Source organism: Nyctibius grandis, chromosome 4 (assembly GCF_013368605.1).
Source record: "Nyctibius grandis isolate bNycGra1 chromosome 4, bNycGra1.pri, whole genome shotgun sequence".
NCBI classification, from domain to species: domain Eukaryota; kingdom Metazoa; phylum Chordata; class Aves; order Nyctibiiformes; family Nyctibiidae; genus Nyctibius; species Nyctibius grandis.
Genome location: NC_090661.1, coordinates 36,072,954 through 36,097,854, shown reverse-complemented (window position 1 = coordinate 36,097,854; position 24,901 = coordinate 36,072,954).

The following is a 24,901-nucleotide window of genomic DNA, read 5'->3' as shown; positions in this document are numbered from 1 at the left end:
AACAAAGCATTTTTCTTTAATCATGGGGTGTAACCACCTGGCTAACTCCAAACCTCACTTAAAGTTAGTCGTGCCTTTAAGTATTCTGCTGAATTCTTGCACTTAAATACTTTACTGAAGTAGGCCTTCAGATTCAACTATTATTTGTGTTGATACCTCATGGTCCTTGCAAAAGAAATTAAAAGAAGGATCGGAATTTGAAGAATATGATGGCTTACAGACTGCATTTTAAAATGGAAATTAAAGTACTTTGACAGCTTTGTGGAATTCTCTGAACTTTAAATTTTAAAGCAAGCTATTTATATTTAAAAGATATTTTATTTAGGTATTTAAAATAAATCTCCCAAGAGCTTAGTCTGCATATAGAAATTATATTTAAAATACATACATATTTATATGTATGACTTGTATTTGAAAGAAGAGCAGGCATTAGGAATAGTATACACTTACTGCCAAGGGCTAAGTCTGTTAGAGCAATCATTTCGTCCACTAGAAATGCTCTGCTGCAAACAGGGCTACTTTGTGTCTGTGGAAAAGGAAGTGGCCATATTGAAAAAATCAGCAACTACTGAACAGCCTCTTCTCTGTATACTTTTGCCTAAACAAGGAAAATGCCCAACAACATGTACAACAAAGAGGCTTCGGAAAAAAGTAACAAAGGCTAGTCCAAACCTGGCACAAAAAGGGACAGACGAAAGGCAATTTCTATCATGTTATTTCTAGATGATCAGACTTACAGACAAACTACTTTGCAAATTTGAGTATCTTACTTGAACTTTGGTCAGTTAAATGGTGGATGAAAATAGGCAGTGTATTAGGTATTTGTCCACTGAGTGGACAATATATGGAGAATGACAATTATTTATGCAATGTAGTCAGAAGCTCTCCCAGATAGGTCCAGTTCCTGCTCTGCATTACTACAAATGAAAAGAAGATTTTACACTCAAGCAGGAAGATTAGAGATGACAAGTGCATACAGATAGATGGGGCAGAAAAATAAGTAGTCCGTAAATATGGTAGTCTGCATTGTAGAACCACCTCTGAAATCTCCTTTAGGATATAAAGTGTCTTTCTAATTAGTCTGTGAAACACAGGATGGGAACAAGTTGTTATTCCAAAGGTAGCGTTTCTAGAGGACCATATGTCTGAAGACATGACCTTGATACTCGAACAAATCCTGGTCACAGACATTCTTGAATGTGTTGTTGGCTAAGTGTAAACAGTTTCTGAACTAAAACAGTTTCTGAACTATAACTAATTAAAAGGACACCCATTTGCTGAGTGGAAGTGGACTGAGAGGACACCAGGTGTATAAATCCCTTCCCACAGTGGTCTGTGAATCCTTCTAACAGTTAACTGGCACTAGGGAAGCACTTTTCAAACCTTACCTTTTCAGACATATTTGTCATGCCAATGTTATAAACAGCGTAGGATTTGGAAAGATGTAAAAAAAGCCCTATGATATAGTTTCTGTGTTATAACATTGAGCTTCTAAAACACAGCAGTATGTTTTTTTCTGTGGTGCAGCTAGCCAAGCATCTCACTGCCAGGTTTCCATGATCTCCTAGGGTAAAAAGGCAATCGTTTAAGAGTTTGAGTCCTCGATACCATAACTAATAAGGAGCCACAGAATGCAGAGGGAGGGTAGATCCACAAAATTCACATGTGGAGGAAAATGGGGAAGCTTCTGTACACTCCAGCTTATAGAGCAGAACTACTAAACTGGCTCTTTGTTTGGTCTTGACACTGTGCCTACTAGCATAGCAGTACAGCCTTAAGGAATGTTTTTGCTATCACATGCATAAAAGCATACAACCAAAAATATAATGATTGCCTGCAATTTATACATAAGTCACACATTTGTATATATATGAGGGTATATCCTATTTTTGTGACCAATTCACAGGCGTGAATGCATACATGTGTGCACACATATGTGCAGTTTTGATTTTCTGTTTATGAAAAAGGCACTGTGGGAGAGTTTTATTAACAGATACTAAAATATGGGCCTCTCAGTTGCTTTGTACAAGTGTTTCACTTCATTTGTACTCAATGGGACATTCAGAACATAGGAATCTGACATATCTCTTCACCATATATACACATTAGTATGTTGAGCTTTCAAGGACAAGATTCCTTATTTGAAAATTTAGTTCTGCCTACTGATTTGGTTCAGTTTAGTGTCACAAAACTGTGTGATAATTATCAGGAGCTCTGAGCTTTAGGATCTTCTTTCTTCTAACATCCATGAAACACTTGCTTTGTTTCCCTCATTTTCCCTAACTGAAAATTTTAGTTGTTCAGTTGTGGAAGCAGAAAGAGAAATGGTAGCACTCTGAACAAGAGTTTCTGAATAATTTGCTGCATGATTCAGAGGAATGGTATGAGGAATAGTCAAGAGCCAGTACCAGCAGAGACAATGGGAGCCTCTATTGGAGGTCAAGATACAGAAAATGTCAGGAAAAAGACTGATGTTGTGGCATTGTTTCTGTAAATTATACCTGAATTCCCACATTTGTCCTTGTGACTTGTTCTACTCATTAATCATATAATGAGGAGTAAAACCTTGAGCTGGCATCAAAAACTAATTGAGAACTACATGAGCAGTTTGGGTATAACCAAGCTACACAGAAAATAGACATTTTCATCTATGAACCACTGCAACTAGTGAGCTACTTTGAACAGTGCAGAACAAAAATCCTAAGACAAGGGAGTGAGAGCTGCTAATAAAATCATCATTTAGCAACCAGGCAATACAACAAAGAAAAGAGTATCACACTTTGCAATATAGCTTAATGTAAGAACACATTTGACTATATCAGCTGATGGGCAACTCCTCCTTCTTACCAGTTTTCCATTGCTACACAATCCATGTAACTGGTCTACTGTCTTATGATGCAAATTTTAACATTTTTATAATTTTCAGTTATGAAATATGAAGTTCCCTCTATTATTATGTTCTTGCAATAGTTTTCTTAGAAACTGTAACATTCTGGCCTAAGAATGTTTGACTTTTCTTAAATGTAATAGCAAGTGAAATATAAGATAGGGGTTTTGCCCACAATCAGGAAACATTTTTCCATTTTTGTTGGTATGAGTGAAGTCAAAAGTAATTTTACATCTCTGGTAAATTAGTCTAACTATTAATGAGAACTGAAGAGCAGACTCAAGATGAGAAATCCTTGTATTTCCAATAGAGTGAATAAATAGCAGAAAACTGATGATAAGAGTGAAATTGTGAGACATACTACCAGAGTGGGTCATTGACAATGGTGGAGAGGAAACATCCAGAAAAACATGGGTGCCAAAAGAAAAATGCTGGCAAATAAAGTGAGAACCAAACAACTGCCTTTTATAGCTAAAAAAAAGTGGATAGGCTTTTTGTTCCTTCTAGTCTGACATGGAAGCAACAAGTCCCCTTGTAGACATGGCCCAGTCAAACAGAGGAGATACAAAACTGACCATCTGTCCCTTGTGGCTTTAAAGGAATCCAAGGAATGTTTGGTAACAGCAGAGTGTTTAATCCTTGTTTGCCTGATAAATTCCAGTTCTGGTCATTGCATTTAGCCTACCTAAATTACTTACATGTTTTCAATTGGAGACAATTATTCTTTACTTCCCTCTCTTAATTAAAGGATTTCTCTGTTGTAGAAAGCCTGTTTGGGAGGTTTTATTCACCAAAGGTGGCAGTATTTCAGGTGAAAGCGAATTGTTTCATTTCAAAATACCTTTGAATCTTTCTGGATTACAGCTCCACATAGACATAGTAATAATAGAAAAATAGACCAATTTAAAACATTAATACTGACTATATCTTGAGTGCTCAAAACAGGCAAAGGTTCAGGTGCCTTTTTATTATCTAGCAATTTCTGAGGAATCTATGACATATTTGATTCCCATACTCAGTTGTTTTTTTCATTAAGTTCATTGCTGTTACTGCCTCTGGATCATATACCTCAGAATTTTGTTGTTGTGGTTTTATTTCCTTCCTTTGGCCATTCAGTTTCAGAGTCACATTTCCAGCTATTTCCATGCTTGCCACACCTCAAGTATTAATATTAAAATTCTCAGTACAACTTTGACAGAATGGCATTTTTAAGTTGATGTGTGTAATCTGGAAAATGTATGCACTGAGGAAGTCTATTAGTAGCACAGACAAAAGCCTTATGTGAATCCCAAGGTGGGCTTATTCTACTAGGGATGAGCAAATGGTTTGGAAGGAATCCAGGACCACCCAAACCGATTGTCTCCTAGCCTGCAGCACTAACACCAGGTATTTTCAAGTCAATTTTGCCATAAATGGTGTCAGAACACAAATATCCTCATGCCACTACGCCAGCTTACCCCTAACTTTTGTTTGCTTGATTTTGCAGTGTTAACAATTTTACAAAATATTTCATTGTTTGGTTTTGGTTTATTTACATTTACTTTTGAAAGTGGACATTGAAACACCCAGAAACCTCTTTATGTGGCATCATGCTGAGAGCTCCATTGATTACTGTCAGGACAAGAGGTTTTAGATTCACTACATAGACATCCACCACTCAAATTAATATGGAATACCTGATTGAAGTAGTAGGATATCATTGTATTTATACGGTACTACTTCAGGCATGAATTTTACATCTGCATATTGAGAGCTGAAATGTGTTTAGGTTCAGCAGTTTTGGATTCCCTTCCATGTTTTGCAAAGAAATGTGAACTACCTGAGCCAAACTCTTCTTCCTCTGATGTCCTAGCCTGTCCACCATGTTGTGGCCCAGACTTGTCTCTGTCTCCAGCTTACTGTCCCATTCCCCCATTTTTCTCACTCTGACTCCACTTTTTGCCTCGTGCTTATCCTTCTCACCTTCGTCCTTCACAGTTTCCATATGGCTTTTCCATTTCAATTCTCCTCTCCCCCATCAGCTCATACCTAATGCCCCCATAGCCTGGGTATACAGAAGAGGCTGTCTTCCTTTTCACTGTGTTTGTCAAGTCCTGAGGGCACTAACGGGCTTTCCTGTCCCTGACCACCCCCTGGGGCTCCCTGCACCCCGCCAACAGCCCAGGACTCCATGCCAGCCCCTGCCCCGACAATGCCACAGCAGGGCCGGTCTCCAGCTCCCCACAGCCCTGCCCTGCCCAGCCATAGGCCCTGACAAGCCAGGCCCCTCCATGGGCCCACATCCTGGCCCATCCCCAGGGAGGTGCTCCATGCCCAGGGCTGGGGCCACCCCGGTGCTCCCCTGCAGCTGCCTGGGGCATGGGATTGTCCCTGTCTGCCGGGCCCTGCCCTGAGCCCCGCCATGGTGAGTCCCTGGCATGCTCAGCTCCCGACCCCAGGAAGCCGTCGAACCCCACTGCACCCCAGCAGTGTTGATACTCCCTATAGGAGCTGGGAACCCCATTTAAAAGGTTAAGACTTGCTCAGCTCAGGGCATGCTCAGAGTGTAGACAGAGATTTTAGGAAACATTTGCCAATCAGCAAATATCTGCTACAGTTTCATGTACAAATTGTGCCTTCTGAAATGTTTGTCATTTGGACAAGGTATGGTGGATTTAGGACAGAATTAGGAATGGGACATCCTGCACCAAAGCATGGGAGTCTTTCATCATCTTAAAGAGCAAAGGAATTTATCACCCTAGACATAAAAAGATTTTTCTTTTTTTTTTTCCCCTCACTTGCCCTCACAAATTGCTGAGCTGTTTTGACTGAAAATTCCCCAAATAGCTCAAATAGCAGATAACTTCATGGAAAGTTTCTAGCTAAAATTAGAAAAAATTCTGAACTGAAAGTTAAAATTTAACAAAGTTATAACAAGCTACAACTAACTGGAAAGAGTCTAAGCAACTTTGAGAGTAGAGGTGGTGCTCCCTGCCACACCTATAATTCATGCAGCTTATTTTTCTTAAGCTAAATTCATCCACTGACAAATTTATGAGCTGCTGAGTGTTGTGTTGTGTCTGGGCTTCGAGTGCTTTGAATTAATACAGGAAAGCCTCTTTTATACTGACCATGAGACATGTTTGAAATGCTGGCTATAACACATTTTCCAAAAATTGTTTAAAACAGTATAGCCCCATAAACACTGGCTGACCATACTCCAACTCGCCTCACTCCCTTTTATAGAAAGCATCTCAAATAGTTTGCTAGTATAACCTTATAGCATACTTATGATGTTTGGAAGTAAAGAAAATTAGATTATATTTTTTTCTCTGCTGGAAAAAAAAACAAAAACAAACAGGGGGTTGAGGCCTGAAACTTCAGATTTTCTGAGAATTACTTATGCTCTGGTGATTCACTGTAGTCACAGAACCAGCAGGATGGAAATTAATGCTTCCTTCATTTTCCTTTCTTATCCGTGGGTAACACGACTCCATACTTCCTTTTCTTCTCCAACCCATGGATCCTTCTCCCCTGAAATACTTCTTGTACAGCTCCCTTTTCTGGGAATTAGGATAACTTGAATTTTGTTATACTGATCATCCATATCTTCTGTGAAGAAGGGAGAAAATTCTTGGTCTTCGGCCTATTGGTCCATATGAATAGTGCCCACACTTGCTGAGGGGAAGTACGTGTAGACAGGTTAGTCACAGTTTCACATCTCTTTAGGCAGATGGACACGTATCTGTTTAAAACTGACACAGACTCATCGAGATCTACCTCAGCCTGCCTCAAACTCCTTCAAAACCTGAATATAGTCCCAACAGCTATTTTTCTGTAGAATCAGGTATGTTATGTATTGCAATCTGGTACAAGACCACAAATGCAAAGAGATAATCATCTGTCGTACCATGAACTGATTTAACCAGAAAAATGTCCACTTACTGGTGTTTCTAGGCATAGGTCATAGACCAGCACTTTTGTAGATCCAGTCCTCTGATTTCTGTGGGAAATCTTGCCTGCTGTCACAGTTTAAAGATGGGCTGGCTATTAAATGGACAGCAGATGCTCTCTATTAACCCTTTCCTTCCCCCAGAAGGGGGATGGAAAAGAGAAAAGGGAGAGAGACTTACAGGTTGGAAAGTTAAAACAGTTTTAATAACCTATAACAATGAAAAAGAGTATAATAATAATAATGGAAATAATTGAATATACACAAATATATACAAAACCAATATTGAGCTCCCCCAGTGATGATCACTTCACCACTGGCATTGCAGGGCAGGCTCTGGGAAGTCCCAGACTGGACTCAGTGTCAGATGGGAACTGGATTCAGGAGCACATGGATTGGGATAGAAGGCAGTAGAAAAATGGACAGAGTCCTGTTCGGATGCCGGCCATAGAAGAAGAGAGAGTGTGACCCTTGTGATCCCTCAGCTTTATACTGAGAATGACATGTATGGGATGGAATACTTCACTGATCAATTTTGGGTCACCTGTTCTGTCCGCTTCTTCCCAGAGATGTGACTCTTCTACAGCCTTTCACTTGTGGACAATGAAGAATTTAGCAGTGACCTCGGTTTCTATAGGAATAAGTATAAGCAAGAGCCTTTCTGCATACCATTCCTACCATTACCTTAGTAATAACTATAAACTTTGAGTGTTATCAATCCTAGAAGCGGACACTGAAAAACATGCAGTTAGTTTCAGAAAGTGCAGTTACTTAGAAGAAACTTAACTGAATGTAAAAATCACTGAAAGGAAAATTGATTCTGTTGTAGTCCAAAGCAGGACACCTGCAAAGCAATGCACCCAAATTGTGCAGTTTCCCAGCTGACTAAATTCACTCTGTTTTCAAAAGCACTATTAGTTAATGGTGTACAGAATCTGGGCATTATGTCTAAATGATTGAGAGCTGTAACCAGGGAAAGGGAAAGGTAAGAGACTGCTGAAGTTAAAGGCTAATGAAAGCAACGTGAGAGGGCGTTATGGCCTTCCACAAACACTGAGCAACTGAAGAGGCAATGGAAGGGATTAGTTTGTTCAGCAGAGCAGTTCTGCCTGAGGTATGCCAGACGTCTGAGCTGCAGTGGAGGACAAAGAACAACATTCAGAACTCACTGGGTTACTCAGAGTATCCTTCAGGCTTTGCTGCCTCCCAGGCTACTTTGTGGACTGAAGAGTAAATCTGGTGACTTAGGCACTTAGTGTCATCCTCAGTATAACCACAAATCAAAGTGTATTGTTATGGATATTATTATCCAAGACTGAAGTCTTTCCTCTAGGAAATATTGTAATGCTTCTTTTTCTTATAGGGAATGTTGTTGATTACTGTGGTAGAAGTGTACTGCTTTGGTGCAGTGACTTAGGTACAAAAAATTGAATATCTCCCAAATTCTTGACTTTGGTGGTCTCAGTCTTCCTTCTGTCCTCATCGAATGTGACAAATAGTATCTTAATAGCCTTGGTTAGGAGTCTGTTACACAGGACTAATACTGTACCAGGGATTTAAGTAAGATCTTCAGAAGAGTTGCTTGAATTGCATAGCTGATGTAAACGAGCAAAGAACTGGGACTACTGACTGGTGAAAACAGCCACACTTTTACAAATGAACTGGATTTAGTTGGGAATCACAGCTTTAGACTATTTCCTTTTTTTCTATTGTAACTTGACAGTAGTAGGCTACTTCACAAGACAAATACCAAAAAAGCAAATCCAGAAATGGAAGACAGCCTTGGCTTTTTAGTTGTCATTCAAGCTGTGCCTTTAAAAATGGGCTGTTAAACATTATAGGAAAAAAAAGATAATGTGCTTGTGCTGCATAAAACAGAATAAAGCAGGTGCAGCTTTTAACTGTCCATAAAAGGCCAAAACTAACTCTGCCTACAAACTGGAAGCATTCATAATGAATTGAGTGATATGCAGAAGAATTTTTATTTGTATCTTAGGAATGCATAACTGGAAATATTATGAGCAATTCCTTGACAGTTCATATTCTACTGAGAAAATATGCTAATAATTTGTACAGTCTCTTTAACCTGGCTCTTTACAAAATCTGCCTGGATGCTTTGTACAGAAATACATTCAGGACCAAATATTTTTTCTGTTGTATTGCTCATGCAGACTAGTTTACTATCATCATTTTATTAATGAGTTTTACATTGCTGATTTCTATTTATATTTTTAGCCCCAAATTTTTAAGCGTTTGCTCAGAGAAATAAAAAAAATGACAAAGTTTGCAAGTGGGTATCGGTATTTATTCCCAGACTGGAAATGGCTTCATCTTAGATATTTATTCTCTAGTATCTCTAGCCGTTATGGATTCATTAAGAATAAAATTAAAAGCAACAAGTTAGCCTGCTCCCTGTTTTCATTAACAAGGAACATGCAAATATTCGCACGTGAATTTTGCAGGATTTGAACCTTTCTCTTAAAATCTCTCTCCCTTACTTACAGAAGAGCTCGCCTGAAGGATTGTATCATTCTCCCATCAGAAGAACAGAGACAGAGTGAGCACTCTGACTTCATTGGGAGCAAGTATATCAACACCAGGACAAATTAGAAGCCTGCACTGCAGTGTCTGACATATATTTCTTGCAGGTCTTGACCTGAAGACTGTTCCTCAGCAGTGCTATAGCTACTCTGGATTTTGTTCACCTTCAATATCCAGCACAGAAAACCATTTTATTCCATTTGTTCAAATAAATCATACTCAGAGAAAGGATGCTGCAGTACTGAACGCTACATAGTTCTGCCCTTAAAACTGTAAATTATGCTGCACCATGGTGTGACCTTCCCTGATTCTCTAAGTGTTGGTTGGCAAACCCACATGAAGCAACTACAGTCCCTTCCCTTAGTGGGAAATGAGTTTCTATCCTTTCTCCCCACTGTCCTTTCTTGGGGGCCCTGCTATTATCATTCCTATTGTGTTGAAACTATTTTCTCCAAGTGATTACTGAGGATATTTCCAGTTTTCTTGACAAAGACTTGCTAATTAAAGATATGTGTTCTTTTAAATTTCTTCTTATTGCTCTGAAATCAAAGACTCTTTCTAGAAATACCAGAAACTACGCCATGTTTATTTTCCCTCTGAAATCTATCGTTGACTGTTTTAAGCTAGGTTATCTATACCCCGTCCCTTCATCTCAGTAAAAAAAAAAAAGGGAAATAAAGTAGCCTTGAAATGCACACATCTCTCTCCTCCTCACAATAGCCCACACTGAAAGGAAGCAAATACTCCTTTTCATGATCTCCTCACTTAGGCCCACAGAAAGCCTTCTAGAAAGAAGCAGATGGCTAGTATGACTGTAACAGTAGTTCCACATATCGTTCTTTTTTGACATTGTCTGGCTCAAAGATATGATGATTTTGGAGAACCACTATTTATGAATCTTAGTTCAAGTTATGGTCGTCTTACCATCATACTGTGATACTGCTAGTGTCTTCAGTGAAAGCAGACTCGATCAGTTGATAACTTTGGCTGCTGCACATCTCTGCTGGATGGAGGAAAAGGTCTTGGGTAAAATCTTAATGGACAACTGCTTTGACAGAGTATATTGGGACAATGTAATGACTAAAGATGTGAGGGACAGACCCATAATTCGTCTGCATGTGGAAAATCTCAGACAGCATAAGAGCAATATGTTGACCCTTGTCTTTAAAAAACCTAGGACGATATGTGAGTGTATATGTCTCTTGGAATATAAGGTTGCTTGGGCAGAGGAAGAGTTTAATTATAATGGCAGAAGGAAGAAAACAGTTTAATTATAGATTCAAGGAAGGTAAATGAAAGCAAGTAAACTGTGAACGGAAGAGTCATAATTAAAAGCACAAGTAAGGGGCAGAGGAATCCTAGGCATCTTAGCTCTGATTAGAGACTAAATATATCTCTGGAATGGTGAGAAAACTGATGCAGAGAAAAGGACATGGATGTCTACATCTATTTTAGTTAGTCTTTTCTCTCTATCTCTTTTCAGATTCCTGTGAATAGTCTTCCTCTGCTTATTTCTGTCTATGTCATTGCATGTCTTGAAGAGTTAAAATCCCAAGGTGAAGTACTGTGTGTCTGGAGCTCTGAGACAAATGCATTTCAGCTTTGTTGCGCAAATCTGTGGTCAGGATGGGACCTTGGCCGTCACAAATAAGGATTCTATATTTCAGTTTGGGGTTACCCAGAAACCCTCTAGTTGAATGAGAAATAGATGACTTTTTAGGGCTGTGAGACAGTCTGAAGCCATGGATGCTGTTTCCCATAGAGAACAAAGATATTTCTGGGAAACTACATTTGTCCAGTAAACCTTCTCAGAAGGGCTTGAAAACTGGAACTGCTCTCCAAGTGTATGTTCAGAGGTCCCTGCCAGAGTCCTGTATCTGGATGTTATTCAAACTCTGCAGGCTTTAATGATCCTCTGACTCAGTAAAGTAGATTGCAAACACACAAGACTGAGTAATGTTCACAAGATAAGGCTGGTACCATCTCTTTTGCCCAAGTGCCAGTAAAACCAACCTTTTGCTGAATTGTATAGTTTGCTCAGCTCTGCTCCTTGGCCAGAGTGGTTTGAAGGGCCTATTGAAATAATTTACAAGACTTCTTGTGCTGTATTTGCTTCAAGCTAGAAGTTAATATTTTTGTGGTATTCCTGAACTAAACTAACAAAGTAGCTCAGTCAACTTTAAAATAATTGTCATTTGCCTGTATGAATTAAAACAACTTGGCCAAATTCACTGCTGAGTTGCAATGAACCAAGGCAACCTGATGCTGCTTGTTGATAAAGTGTGCACAAATATAACCGAACGGAAAATTTGGCTTATGTTCAATAATAGTACCGCATGAACTAGTGAAGCGAAATGGAAATGAAAGATAGCCTTACCCAAAAATACATTTCTTCCAAACAAAATTATGTACAACCTTTCCCCTTGAATGAGTTAAGAGAAACCTAGCAGTCCATCCTTTCAAAATTCTGGTGTTCTAGACCCAGCCTAGATCTGACTCAGTGGTCTGAGCCAGGTAGTAACTGGGACTGCAGGGTGCAGTGCATGGGAAGTCAGCTTTAGACCTCTATACCTGTAAGAAAATCTGACATATGTAAGTCTACATCCACTGTTTAGTGCACTGGAAAATAAAATGGTCCCCAGACAGAGTCAGGCAGCAAACCAGCTGTCATTACCACTTTCTATGCAGTCAGGCACAGTAGACGGCTTTGTGTAATAGAGTGAATGATCTGGCAGGAGCTGCAGATATGACTCCAGCTGCAATGCATCTTGGTCTGTTGAGCTGAGCCAGAGTGAGCTTCATCTCTCTCAGCCTCCAGTAGCATTTCAGTAAATGGTATGTTTCAATCCTTACTGAGATTTTCCCAACTATTCTGATGCAGATTGACTCACATCCCATGTAAAAGGCACATTGCTTGGACTCACTCTGGATTTCTATGGCATGGAATGGTTCCACTCATTGCTGGGTCTGACTGTAACTATTTGTCTGGCCCTACAGAGGAATGTGAAACCCTCTCATACAAACAACTAAGAGTTACATTTTAGGGCTTGTGTCTCTAAAGTAGGAGGCTTGCTTGGGAATGGAATTAAAGGATGGAGAAAGTCTAGTTTGGACTAGAAGAAAGGAAAAAAATAGACGGAATTTTTTTTTAAATTGTAACTTTTTGGAACTTCTGAGGTTTTCCATTACAAGGATGTCTATTTGTAGATAATAAATCTAATTTTAAAAATGGAACCCTGTGTCTTGATCGATTTTGGTTAAATAACAATGAATGGTAAAGCATGCAACATTGCAAAGTTTTATTAATCATATCTGTCACATCCAAAGTATAGGGTAGGGTGGAAGCTTGACCAGTCTCTGGTTTTGAGCAGAGGCCCTATCTGACTATATGTTAGCCAGCACATACCAATAAGACTGGTTATAGTATTTGAGTGGTATTTCAGTACAACTGATAGAGAAAACAGAAGGTCTATCTGTGTTCCTAATGAAGTGATGCTTTTCCTAAATTCTGTGTTTTGCCTGTAATCAGCTAAAAAACTGTTCAACTATCTGAACAAGTAAATCTGCTTTTTTTATCCAGGTGGTACACTATTTTATCATCCAGCTGGGTATGGTAAAGGATTTTTTCTCTTTCCCTTCTGTTGATACTGATTACTGCTCTGTCTTAGGATCAGCTGAACAAAACATGTTATTGATTTCATGGGTACTGGGAAATCCCAGGCATTTCTTAGACCTGTTTGGAAGTGACCAAAAAATGGTTGGTATTGCTAGGAAATGAATGTTTGGTGTGTTAAATCTGATCTCACATCATCTAAAGAAGGATTAACTAATCTTTTTCTAAATGTGTTATATGGCAGTGTTTCGTTTGTCTTAGGGAGGCATTTGTAGACCAGCTAGCATTAAGCAGAAATATTTTTTTTTCTGAAGTAATTTTGAAAAGCTATGCCATATTATCACTGTTTCAGATATATCTGAAATCTAAATATAGCAGGATATTTTTGTCACCAGAATAAGCAGAACATGTAGAAAAAGCAACATTCCCAAATTAATGAATTCATTTTAGCATTTTTTTAAAAAAATAACATTTGTGCAATCAGATTTTGAAATTTCTTGGATGATACAAAACATAAATCATTCTTCCTTTTACATCCTGCTCCTGAAAGCCATCTGCTACCAGCAGTTCATGTAAATGTAGGGACTTCGGAAGGTTAGACATAAAGTCTCAGACATAAATTTTATGCCACTTTGTCTGCAGAATTGCTGTAGCCTGTCACAAGAAGAGAGCTGCACTTTTTTCCTGTTGCAGACTTTGCTTTTTTTTTTGTTGCTTTCCACAGCTGAATGTTATACAGTCAGTTAAGTCTTAAAGGTTATGGTTTTGGTTTTGTACACACATATTTATAGAAAAAGTAGGGTAACATACCACATCAGAAGAACAAATGCTATGCCTTTCACGTTGCTGACACAAATGCCACAATATGGTGTTAACACCTAGTTTTGAAAACAAATCTCTCGATGACGGTAAGAATAACTTGATGTAGGATCTAGCACAGAAGCTGCATGATCTTTGGGCTTTTTGTGGTAGGTGACAATTATAGAATATGTTGCCAAGGCAGCTCCATTGTGGAATAAGCTTCCAAATTATCTGTCGTGTTTCTGACCTTCAAGCGTAATTCTGCACGCGCTTCAGATAAAGGCAATTCCATTTAGAACAGTGAAAATACTTGGAGTTGAGCTAGCACTTTACATCTGCGTAGTGTCACGCAAACTTATTAAGCTTTAATCTACAACATATATAGATGCTATGAGCTAATAGATTGCACTATAGTCTTATCTGAATAATCCATGTAGCTGAGGGAGAAGAAAATGAGGTTTATTAAGTAATCTTAAGATTAATACTGTTGGATACAGCTCTGTCTGACACAGCTGGGAAATGTTCACAAAGAGTTATTAGTGTTGCCAAGGGCTGAGTATTCCTTTAGTGATAAATTGAGAATGAGTTCTTGTTTCTCGGCTCTTTGTTAGGTCTGTTAGACTGTACTGCCTCTAAATGATGGATCATACAAGGAAAATATTGTGAAGGCATTCAAGTAAGAATAGAAGTAAGATACTTGCTTTCTGTTTCTTAGGAGGGACAAGGGATGACGCAATGTGCAGGCACCCCACACAGGCACTTAACTGCCATCATGATAGGTATCACAGCAAACCCATCTAATTAAGACACATTAATAAAATAAACAAAAGTCACTCATCTAAATCTCATATTAACTCAGCAGCACAGTTCTGGAAGTTCCTTCTGTGGTGACAGCCGTACACCAAATGAGCTGAACTGTAGTTTATATTCTGTGTCTTGTTTGCGTACATAAACCTGCTGAAAAAATGGAGAGAGAATCGGCAGATCTAATAGAACATTTATCATGTTTCTGAACTGACAGAAGCAAAGCCGTGTAAAGCCAAACTGCCCTTGTTCTGTTAGTCAATCCTTTCTCTTCGCATGGCCATACTTGGGAGAAAGGCAATGAGCTTCTTCAGGCAAAAGGTTAGAATTTGACACTCCTTGCTGCTCAAAAATAAGAAGGAAAAATAAAAGAGAAAAAAAGATTTATTATGTTTTGAATCTGCCGCTGGGTGTATTATAGCTGTGTTGTTTTTTTCTTTCCAATCAAAGTCCAACAGCTTTTTATTTTTGCATGGTTTACCACAAAAAGTAATACTTCTTTATTTTCTTTACTGAGCAAGAACACAAATGTGATTCAATTTTAGAAACTTTTTGGTTAAAAATAGATATGTCCCAACCCTTTCTCTCTTCACAGTACGTGAAGTCTGGTCAAAGTATAATATTTTTGCCTACTGTTAGTTAGATTAAATTTCCCAGGGCAGACAGAGTGTTGGAAGCCAGAAAATGAGTATCCTCCTGCTGCTTCATAAGCAATATCACACCTAGCTGGGAAAGACAGAGCTTTATAGGAATCCCACTTTTAATGATGTGTCCTTATTTCCCCTGTTTTCTTGCTTTCAGTACTATTACTGAAAAGTTATATGGGCTTTTAGAGTGACTGTGTTATAATGCACTTATGGTCATAGTATACATGAGAATATTGTTAATCAAAACATCAGGAGGAGGGAGGAATAATTAACATGAGAAATAAAACCCCCCAAATGGAGGGTTATCCTTGGGAATAAATCAAGCAGCTATCCCTAAAAAAACATTGCCTGGACTTAGAAAGAAAGAAAATGACAGTTTTCTGTCTCTAACCCCTCTCTTTCAAAATACTAAATAAAACTGCAGTTTCCAATTTTTAGAACAGTTCCATGATGGTTTTGCCTAGGTCAGAAGGCAGCTTGAAAAGAGGATTTGGGATTGATTCTATCTTTTGGGTTGGTGCCCAAAGAATTTGTCTAACCCCAAAGTTATCTTACAGGGAAACGTAGCCTGTCACCCAGTGGACTTTCTTTGTGCACAGTGACACTGGAGATGTGGTAGGAAACTATCTTTGCATATCTCCCATGTTGACTTGTTCCTGTATGACAGCATCCAGCTTAGCACAGCGCAAATTGCTAACACCACTGTGTTAACAGCTGGCATTTCCACAACAATCCTTGGATTTAAAAATACTTTTCTTGGGATTTTCTGAATAATAGCTACGATATTGAGTGCTTAATGTAGTCATACTATCAAATACACAAAGACGTGATAAAATTAAGGACTGTGATTTCTGAAACAACTGCTTTATGAATTTACTGAACATGCATTATTAATACCCTTGCCATATCTAACTGACGAACAGATTGTAAAAGTAGGAGGTCTATTGTGAATGTAAGTTTCCAGTGAAAAAATAAACAAAAATACTACCCTGACTAATGGTCATTTGAGTTGCAGCATTTATCTTAGAAACAGGCAAACAAACAAACATTAGCAGTGGTACTAAATCTGCTAGAACCTTAGGTAATCTGCTAGGTATTTATTCTCATTGCTTTAAGAACTGAATCTTATTTCTAATCTAAATTTTCTAGCTCTGTTTCAAGTAACTGGATAGCTTTTACATCTTTATTCTAGATATTTATACCCTGAAGGACCTCCAATCACAATTTTACTGAAAATACATATAATCACACTCTCTGTCTAAGTAATTCTTTGATAGCATATCACAGTATTGCTCCCAGTCTCTCTCTGTTTTTTTGCTGGCATTTTGTTATTCTTTCCCTATCCTTTTTTGATTTTAACTCTTTTTTTTTTGGGGGGGAGGGGGAGCGGGGGGGACAGGCGGCTGGAGATTAGTAATTTATCTAGATTCATACAGATATATATACTTCAGTAATCCATACAGCCTTATTTTAGGTATTTGAAATTTTTAAGTAGACAAATGTAAAACTGAATACTCTGCAGCTTCCCCTCAAACATCCAGCATAGCAAACTGTACTAAATCCAGCATCAGAATATATGATCATTATGTCACATTGTCAGAGCCTCTCTATCCCATTAGGACTAAGGAAAGAATCCAGGACTTGCAAGGCAGTAATGCACTATGTAGTCATTCTCAGTTTTTCTTTCTCTGTTTCAGAGAACTTCATAATAAGGTGTAATGACTATAACCAGAGAACTCATCTGCTCATCCTCGTTAAAACATGCACATGGAGAGAGGAGAAATAGGCTCAAGGAGGTGGTTCAGTTCATGCAAAGAGAGCACCAAGTATGCGTTTCTAACTTCCAGATGAGCAGGCTAAAGTCTGAGTTAGTTATCTGGGTGACAGAGGTGAGAGTAACACCACAATAAATAATAGCTGTGCAGGCTTTCCATATCTCAGGTGAGATCAGGAATGTGACTTTTCAGGGGGTTAATGATTTATGATTTGCTAATTACATAGCAGATGATATTTTGGGTTATTAATAAACCTATTTAAGAACATGAATTAGATTGATAATCCCAGTTTCTAGGGCTGGGATTTTTTTTTAACCTATCTATTAATTTCTTGTATGCAGACTATAAAATAAAACATAAACCACCTTATGTCTGGTCTATAGAATCCACTTTGGCACCTATCGGTGAACACCATAAGGAGGAATACGCAGTTTCATATAAACTTTGCTTATTTATTTTGGTTGGATGATATAGGACCATGCAGAAAAGTAGAAGCAATGGTGCTGATCATGGCACCTGTTTCACCAGGTAGCCAGAAGAAAAATGCTTAATTCAAAGCAGTTTTGAACTGATTCACAGTTTGACTTCACAAGAGATGCTCTAATGAAAATTCATCACTTTCTAGTCTGACGACTTCACAGCATGGGAGCCGATTTGTGAAATTCAAGTGATGCCAGTCCCCTTGTGCCTTATCAGAATTCTTGTTTTCCCAGTAAGGACAGAACTTCTCCTGTCGTTTTCTGGGAAGGAATACATTAGGTAGCTCCATTTCTTATCATTCAAACAATCCTGGGATATTTTCTACTAAGCCTAATGTTGCATGTGGTTGGGACTCAGACCAAACCTTCTGCTAATGTTTCTCTTAACTATGCCTGTTCTATTCCTCAGTGCTTTGCACCATGCAACTGCAAGCACATCTTCTTCATGACTTAAGAAAACTCGGCCTGGCATATTTCTGTTACTACAGCTGGGCAGCATGACCTTGACTACAATAGGGTCGTCTGAACCCATGGGAGGAATGAGATACAAGTTACTTCTTGACCCACTGACAATATGCCAAAATGGCATCATTTTAAGATACATTCTGCAGGTTCTTCCTGTCCTCAAAACCGCATTCAACTGAATAGACCCTGTTTGGTAGAATGCTGTGACGGATATTGTTGTTTAGTGAAACTGCAGGAGAGTACAGCTGTTCTGCATTTGACTGAAAACTTTTTCCAGCAAGTCACAGAAAGTTTTGTGCTAAGCTGAATTCCAGTCTTAATAAACAAGTTAAATAAAACCTCCTAGAAGCTCTTTCATATCTTGATGCACTCTCACTTGTCTCCAAATATTTTCCCTCATCATGCTCTTCTCAATACAAAACCATAACAAAATTATATTCTTGTTTATTAGGGCTGCCTTGGAATTGTTCAGCAGTCACTGAAAGCGTATTAGCTATGATCTTTGAGGTAGTGGCACCTGAAAAAAACAATGCTATTTGTGTAGTTATTGCTTATTGAGAGGTTTGACATATAAAAAATTTATTGCTGGGAAACATTACTGTGGGTCTGCTGTTCTGCTTGTTTGCGTAGTCTTATTCCACAGTAAATGTGAAAGACTTTACCCTTTAGTAGAAGAGAAATAAATAACCACATGTTTATGCTTCAGTGTCACATGGGGAAATAGTGTGGAGAGTGTTACCATGCTTTATCTGATCCGGAGTAACTTATTTGTGTTTCAAAGCACTGAGATAACAAGTCTTCCAAAATTCTGGCCAATAGCCTTTTAGTTTTGAACAGTGCAAAAAAATAATTGCACAACAAAGTTTCTGGCTTTTGGACTTCATTGATTTATGTAAGCACACTTAGAATTTTTCCTTCTTTCACAAACCAAATTGCCATTAAGTATCTCCATGTTAGAGATGATAATCTCAATAACCCTTACTTACTTGAATGAGATATTTCCTTGAAAAAAACCCACTTGTTTTCTAGACTTGATACAAACTGGGATGGCCACCCAGCAGGAAATGTCAGCATTTCATTGCTTGATTTCAATCCCTATCAGATCAAGTAAATGAAATACAGTTTTTCTTTCTGCTTGTGATGAAACATTCCAAAATGGGTATGCAGAAATAACCACATCTTGTCATGTTGTTTTTTTTTTTTTAAATTTAAATGACATATTTCAATATTGAAGAATGAAAATGTTTTGATTTGGTTTGTTGAACTGACCAGAAAAATTTATTTTCGTTTTCACACTGAACTGTGCTTTTATAGAGTTGTAAATTATCTCCTGGGCAAACAAATTACCTCCTCAGAATGGAAGCATTCCCATTCTACCCTCTGAGGTGGTTTTTCTTCCTAGATGAAGTTTCCCATGAAGCATTAATCCGTTCAGTTGAATGACTGCACTGTATTATGAAAGGACTTGCTCAGAGGCATGTTTCGTATGTGTGAATTAGATATCTGAGCCTGAACTCTCAGGAAACAATGTGTCATGATATGCTGAAGCTAGGCCTTAGATTTTTAAGATTCTCTTCTTATTTTGACCTTTTTTGTTTGTTTGTTTAGTGTTTTCTTCTCTGTAAATTCAAAACTATTTCCAAAGGCAGGCCTGCCTTCCTTCTTTCCTTCCTTTCTTCCTTCCTTCCTTCCTTCCTTCCCTCCCTCCCTCCCTTCTTCCTTCTCTTTCTCTCTTTCTCTCTTTCTCTCTTCTGTCCTTCCTTTACTGTGTATAACTTAAGTATTGCTGCTGAACATAACTGATTGACTGCCTTTGTTGCCAGATGTTTGAGTTGTTAAATTTCTCACTGAGTCTGTAATAACACATCATGACAATTGTTTCAACACTCATTGCTAGCATGGCATAGCCTGTTCCCTCAGTACCACGACATACTTCAGTCTTTTAGCACACTTCAGTGTATAACTCCTTTCAGTGCTCTCGCCTGTTAGCATGGGGTATGATGGAAAAAATAGCACAGAGTCTTTCCCCAGATTTTGTGACTCCCTTTTGCCAGTCCACATCCCTCTGTCTAGATTGTCCATAGCCTTGCACCTAGATATCACAGTACCCAGTAGTTAATTTACTGAACTGCTACACCGCTTTTCTTCCTGCATCAGGATGGTTGCATATAATCTGATGCTCAAAATTAGTAAAATACTACCTGTTGCCTAGAATTACAGTCACAATATTAATGTGCAACACTATAGTAATCATTAGATTTATTAGATTCTGCCGTGCACATTTGTAATATGGAAACATGTGCATATTTGGAATATAGAAACCACACAGATGCAGAACATTTTACAACATGTATTTGAGGCAGTTTAGAATTACTGCTAAAATGTTCCAGCATGTGGAGAAAGACAAATTGTCTAATTTCTAACAACACTTATGAATAAAGTTGTACAAAACTTGGTTACATGGACTGAAGAAAATCTTAGCCATGGTCTCCCAAGGGCTAGTCACAATGGAAATGTGATTAAATCTAACCAGCAGAAGCTTCTATGTGATGGTGTATTAGAGAAACAAGCAACTAAGGCCCATCACTTTAAGAATTAGTTCTATGATAAAACTATGTATTTTAAAGACTGTCAGCTGTGTGTTGAAGAAGCATTTTTATTTTACTGTAAAGCAATACAAAGGGAAGACTTCTATGCAGAAGCATACAGCTAGAGATGTGATCATTCAATGGCTAAACCTTTTTTTACCATTACTTCTTTGGTAACTAATATCACATTAGGTTATTTCCTGTGCTTCTCTCTGTGGTTAAAAATTCCCACTGGATTTTTTTTGCAGATGTAAAATATTCTGATTAGTCAGTAAATCTGACATCTCAAGTATATACTGCTGAAAGAAAGAGTATAGTGATGAGTGGTTGCAGAAACTGCCTGGTAAGCAAGCTTTAAAACATAAACAAAACATTGTCCAAGTATTGAAGCCAAAGGAGAAATTAAACAAAAGTCAGAGATCAATTTCAGCTGTCCCCAGAGGAGGAAATGCTCTTTCAGATTGCTGGTTTAACAATCAGATGGAGAATTTAGCTGGGCTTTGTTTTCCTTATTATTAAATCAGGAACCTAAAAATATCAGGCCACTGTCACAAATAGAGCTGGACAGGCTATTTTTAGGGAAAATTTATTTAACAAAACCTTTGTACAGTGTGACTGACCCTTTAAGTCCAATGACTGCTCTGCTGCCTTTAGCAGGATCTCAGAAAGGGAAGGAGGACTAAGGAGATGACAGAAAATGTCTGGAGCTCCCAGAAGTACTCTTTCAGATCTAGTGACTGGTACAAGAGAAAGAATTGAAAGGGGCTATTTTAGAGTCTAGTCAGGGCAACCTGAGAGCAAGAACAAAAAAAACTGATGGAAAAAGCAGTGCGAAGGATGTCTGAGATGGAGAAATGTGTTACAAAAGGAAGGCATTGGAGAAAACTTGCTAAAAGTGTGATAAGGAGGTAAAATCTGAGGTACTGAAAAGATGATAGTCAATTTTTTCAATGAGTGACATGTAAGATAGGAAGCTGGAATAAAAGCACAAATGGATGGTAGACTGCAAGAGCCTAACAAGCTCTTCCCCCGGAAGGGCTCCACAGGTTTTCAGTGTGACTTTGTGCACTTATAACCAGTGCACTGGCAGCAAGGGTTGTGCTCATACAGGCCCTTCACCTCATGCTTTTCCCGGTGATCTGTGCCTGGTACCAAGCCTCCTCTCATACTCCCTCAGCTGGTAGCAGATAAGCTGGATGAGGGTCCTGTTTGCAGGCTGCCTTTTGTGGCTGCCTTTGAGATCGTGTCTGCTGCCTGGCCAGACAGCCAGCCTGCATACGCTGGCCACGGCCCAAGTCATGGCAGAGCATGACCAAACCTCTGAGCAGACCACCCATATGTAGTCTTTGCAGCATGTCTGCTGCTGGGGCTGTGGGCTCACAGCTGCCCTGAGGACTGCTCTGAAGGTTCAGGGCAGCTCCAGCTGGGGCCTCAGCAGCCCCCCTTGCCATACTTGGCCTTCATATGATGCCTATGCAGGCTGAGAGCAGGTTGATCTGTTTTGTCAATTGTGTGACATTAAAAATGTGTTTGAGTGGCCCAGGGATAGCTTGCTGATGCTTTGTTGTCACTTCAAAGACTTCTGTTTGTAACTATGCGTGTTGGAACTGTATCCATACAGGCACTGTATCTGCTCCTTGGCTGTGGGAATGACAGGTTGACTGCTCAGAAGATGTTGAACGTTTCTTGTGAATATATGTGAAAAGCACCTCCTTTCTATGAACTGTCTTCCGGACAAACCTTTTACTTCATGCATGTTTGGGAACATTTGACTATCTCATCTGCTCTTATACATAATATACGCCATGGCATTTCACATAGATATTTTCACAGAAGAAAAGCAAAAGGCTTATGTTCTTCATAAAGATACATACAGAAAGAGATTTTTTTTTAAATTATTTTTCATAATAACTGTGGGTAGGTGATTTTCTTGAAGCACACACTGACAGTTTATGTCACATTTTATAATATACCTTGAGAACAGATAGGCTGGTTTTTAAAAAAAGGCCAGGCTCCCTGTGAGAATTCGGAGCATGATTAATGAGTTCTTTAAATTCTGAGATCACATTTTAATGCAAAAAAACCCCAGCATCAAAACCCTAAAAAATCCCAACAACAAAAAACTCAAGGCAGCTGTCAGTGGGAAGTACATGTATTTAATTTCAGTAATGTTTGTATGTCCCCAGCAATCTTTATTTCTTTTACCCAAAAGAGAGAGGAAGGGAAAAAAAACAAGGTCATAATGAAACTTAAAAGGAAAGGTTGCCCCAGAAAAAATATTAGTTCTGAAGAATATTAGAGTTGTTATAATGCTGCAACATTCTTATTAAATTTGAATGTGATGATGTTTTAGCGTAGACAGATTGGTCTGCAAGTTGTTGGGTCCTGCATTTGAACCTTCTCTGGAATGAAGGGCAGAAGAGGTATCTGACTGTGTGTAGTGAATACACATTCTTTAACCACTTTGGTGCAAAATGCAGCGTCTGAGCTAATCCTGTGTCACAGTTTAAAGCTGGGCTGGCTATTAAACAGATGGCAGATGCTCTCTATTAACCCCTTCCTTCCCCCAGAAGGGGAGGGGAGGAAAAGAGAAATGGGAGAGAGACTTACAGGCTGGAAAGTTAAAACAGTTTTAATAAACAATAACAATGAGAAACAGTATAATAATGATAGTGGAAATAATTAATTATGTACAAATATATATAAAACCAAGATTGCGCTCCCCCAATGACGATCACATCACCACCTGCGCTGCAGGGCAGGCTCCAGGAAGGCCCAGACTGGACTCTGCAGCAGATGGGAACTGAATTCAGGAATGCACGGATTGGGATCAAAGGCAGGAGAAAATGGACAGAATTCTGTTCGGATGACGGCCACAGAAGAAGAGAGCGAGACCCTTGTGATCCCTCAGCTTTAAACTGAGAATGACGCATATGGGATAGAATACTTTGTTGGTCAATTTTGAGTCACTTGTCCTGTCCACTTCTCCCCGCAAGTGCAACCCTTTTGCAGACTTTCACTTGCAAACCAGAAGAGATTTAGAAGTGACCTTGGTTTCTATAGGAATAAGTCTAAGCAAGACCCTTCCTGCATTCCATTCCTACCATTACCTTATTAGTAACTACAAAGTGTTATCAATCCTAGAAGCAGACACTGTCTGAAGAACACATAGTCAGCTTCAGAAAGTGCCATTACTTAGAAGAAACTTAACTGAAAGGAAAAGTCACTGAAAGGAAAATTAGTTCTGTCCTAGTCCAAACCAGGACACCCTGTCAAAGAAGGGCAGCCTAAGCAGACCTATTTATGTTCATACAGAAGCAGATATGAAATGCTTATCAGTCCTGCTGCGCTGAGAGGGTGATAACCTCTGTCAGCAGAACAGAACAGGCAGCTGACCGAGTGTCCTGATTTCATGGGGATAAAATTTATAGAATCACTTTTCTGTTACGTTTTGTTTCAGTTTGTGGCCAGCCATGGTGATCAAGGCCATTAGCAGTTAAATCCAGGGCAGCTGACCCAGGCTGGCCCACAGGTGTCTTCTATAACATTAACATCAGGTTCACTATAAAAGGGAGGGCTTGGTAGGTAGGGGGGCTTTCTTTGTTCTGCTCTATTCTCCCATCTTTCTTTTTCCTTCTCCTCTCTTCTCAATGGTTACTATACCTGGAGCAACTTGCCACAGCTCTGGGGGCTAAGTATAATTTTGTGTCTTTTGTATTGGTTTCCTTATTTTATTAAATCTGTTTAAATTTTAACCCATGAGTCTCCCTCCTTTTTCCAATTCCCTTTCTCAGCTGGGGAGGGGTCTTGGGTGATAGAACAACTGGTTATTGTTTAGCCCTGGGTGCAGGCTAAATGAAGACAGGAAGCAGCTAGATTTGTCAGACGTAGTCTGATATCGAGCTATGTCTGATCATGCCTTTAGAGTGCTGTGCACAGCTTTAGCACCTGAAAATCTGTTCACATACTTAAATTCTTTGAAGTTGTTCCTTTTTACAAAGGAATGCAGACTATGGTTTAAGAGAGATCCACACAGATCCCTCAAAATCCAAAATCATGGTAGATTCCAACTCCTATTTTGTTTGGGAACTTCTGTTCATAAAATGAACAATGTAATCTACAATCTGAATTGTAAGGCTAGCTCATTGTTCAGATAAAAAACCACTCTGGAAAGTCCCATAGAATAGGGAGGAAAACATTTGTAATTTAGAATTTGGAGGTTTCTATCACATCATCAGAATTGCTGTCCTGTTTGCAATCCTTCAGTATTTTCACCTTGGAAATACCTTGGGCGGGTATGCCAGTTACATAGCGAGGGCACTGCTGCCCCATGGCCAAACATCACGAACCTCCTGCTGGCCCCTTCCCCT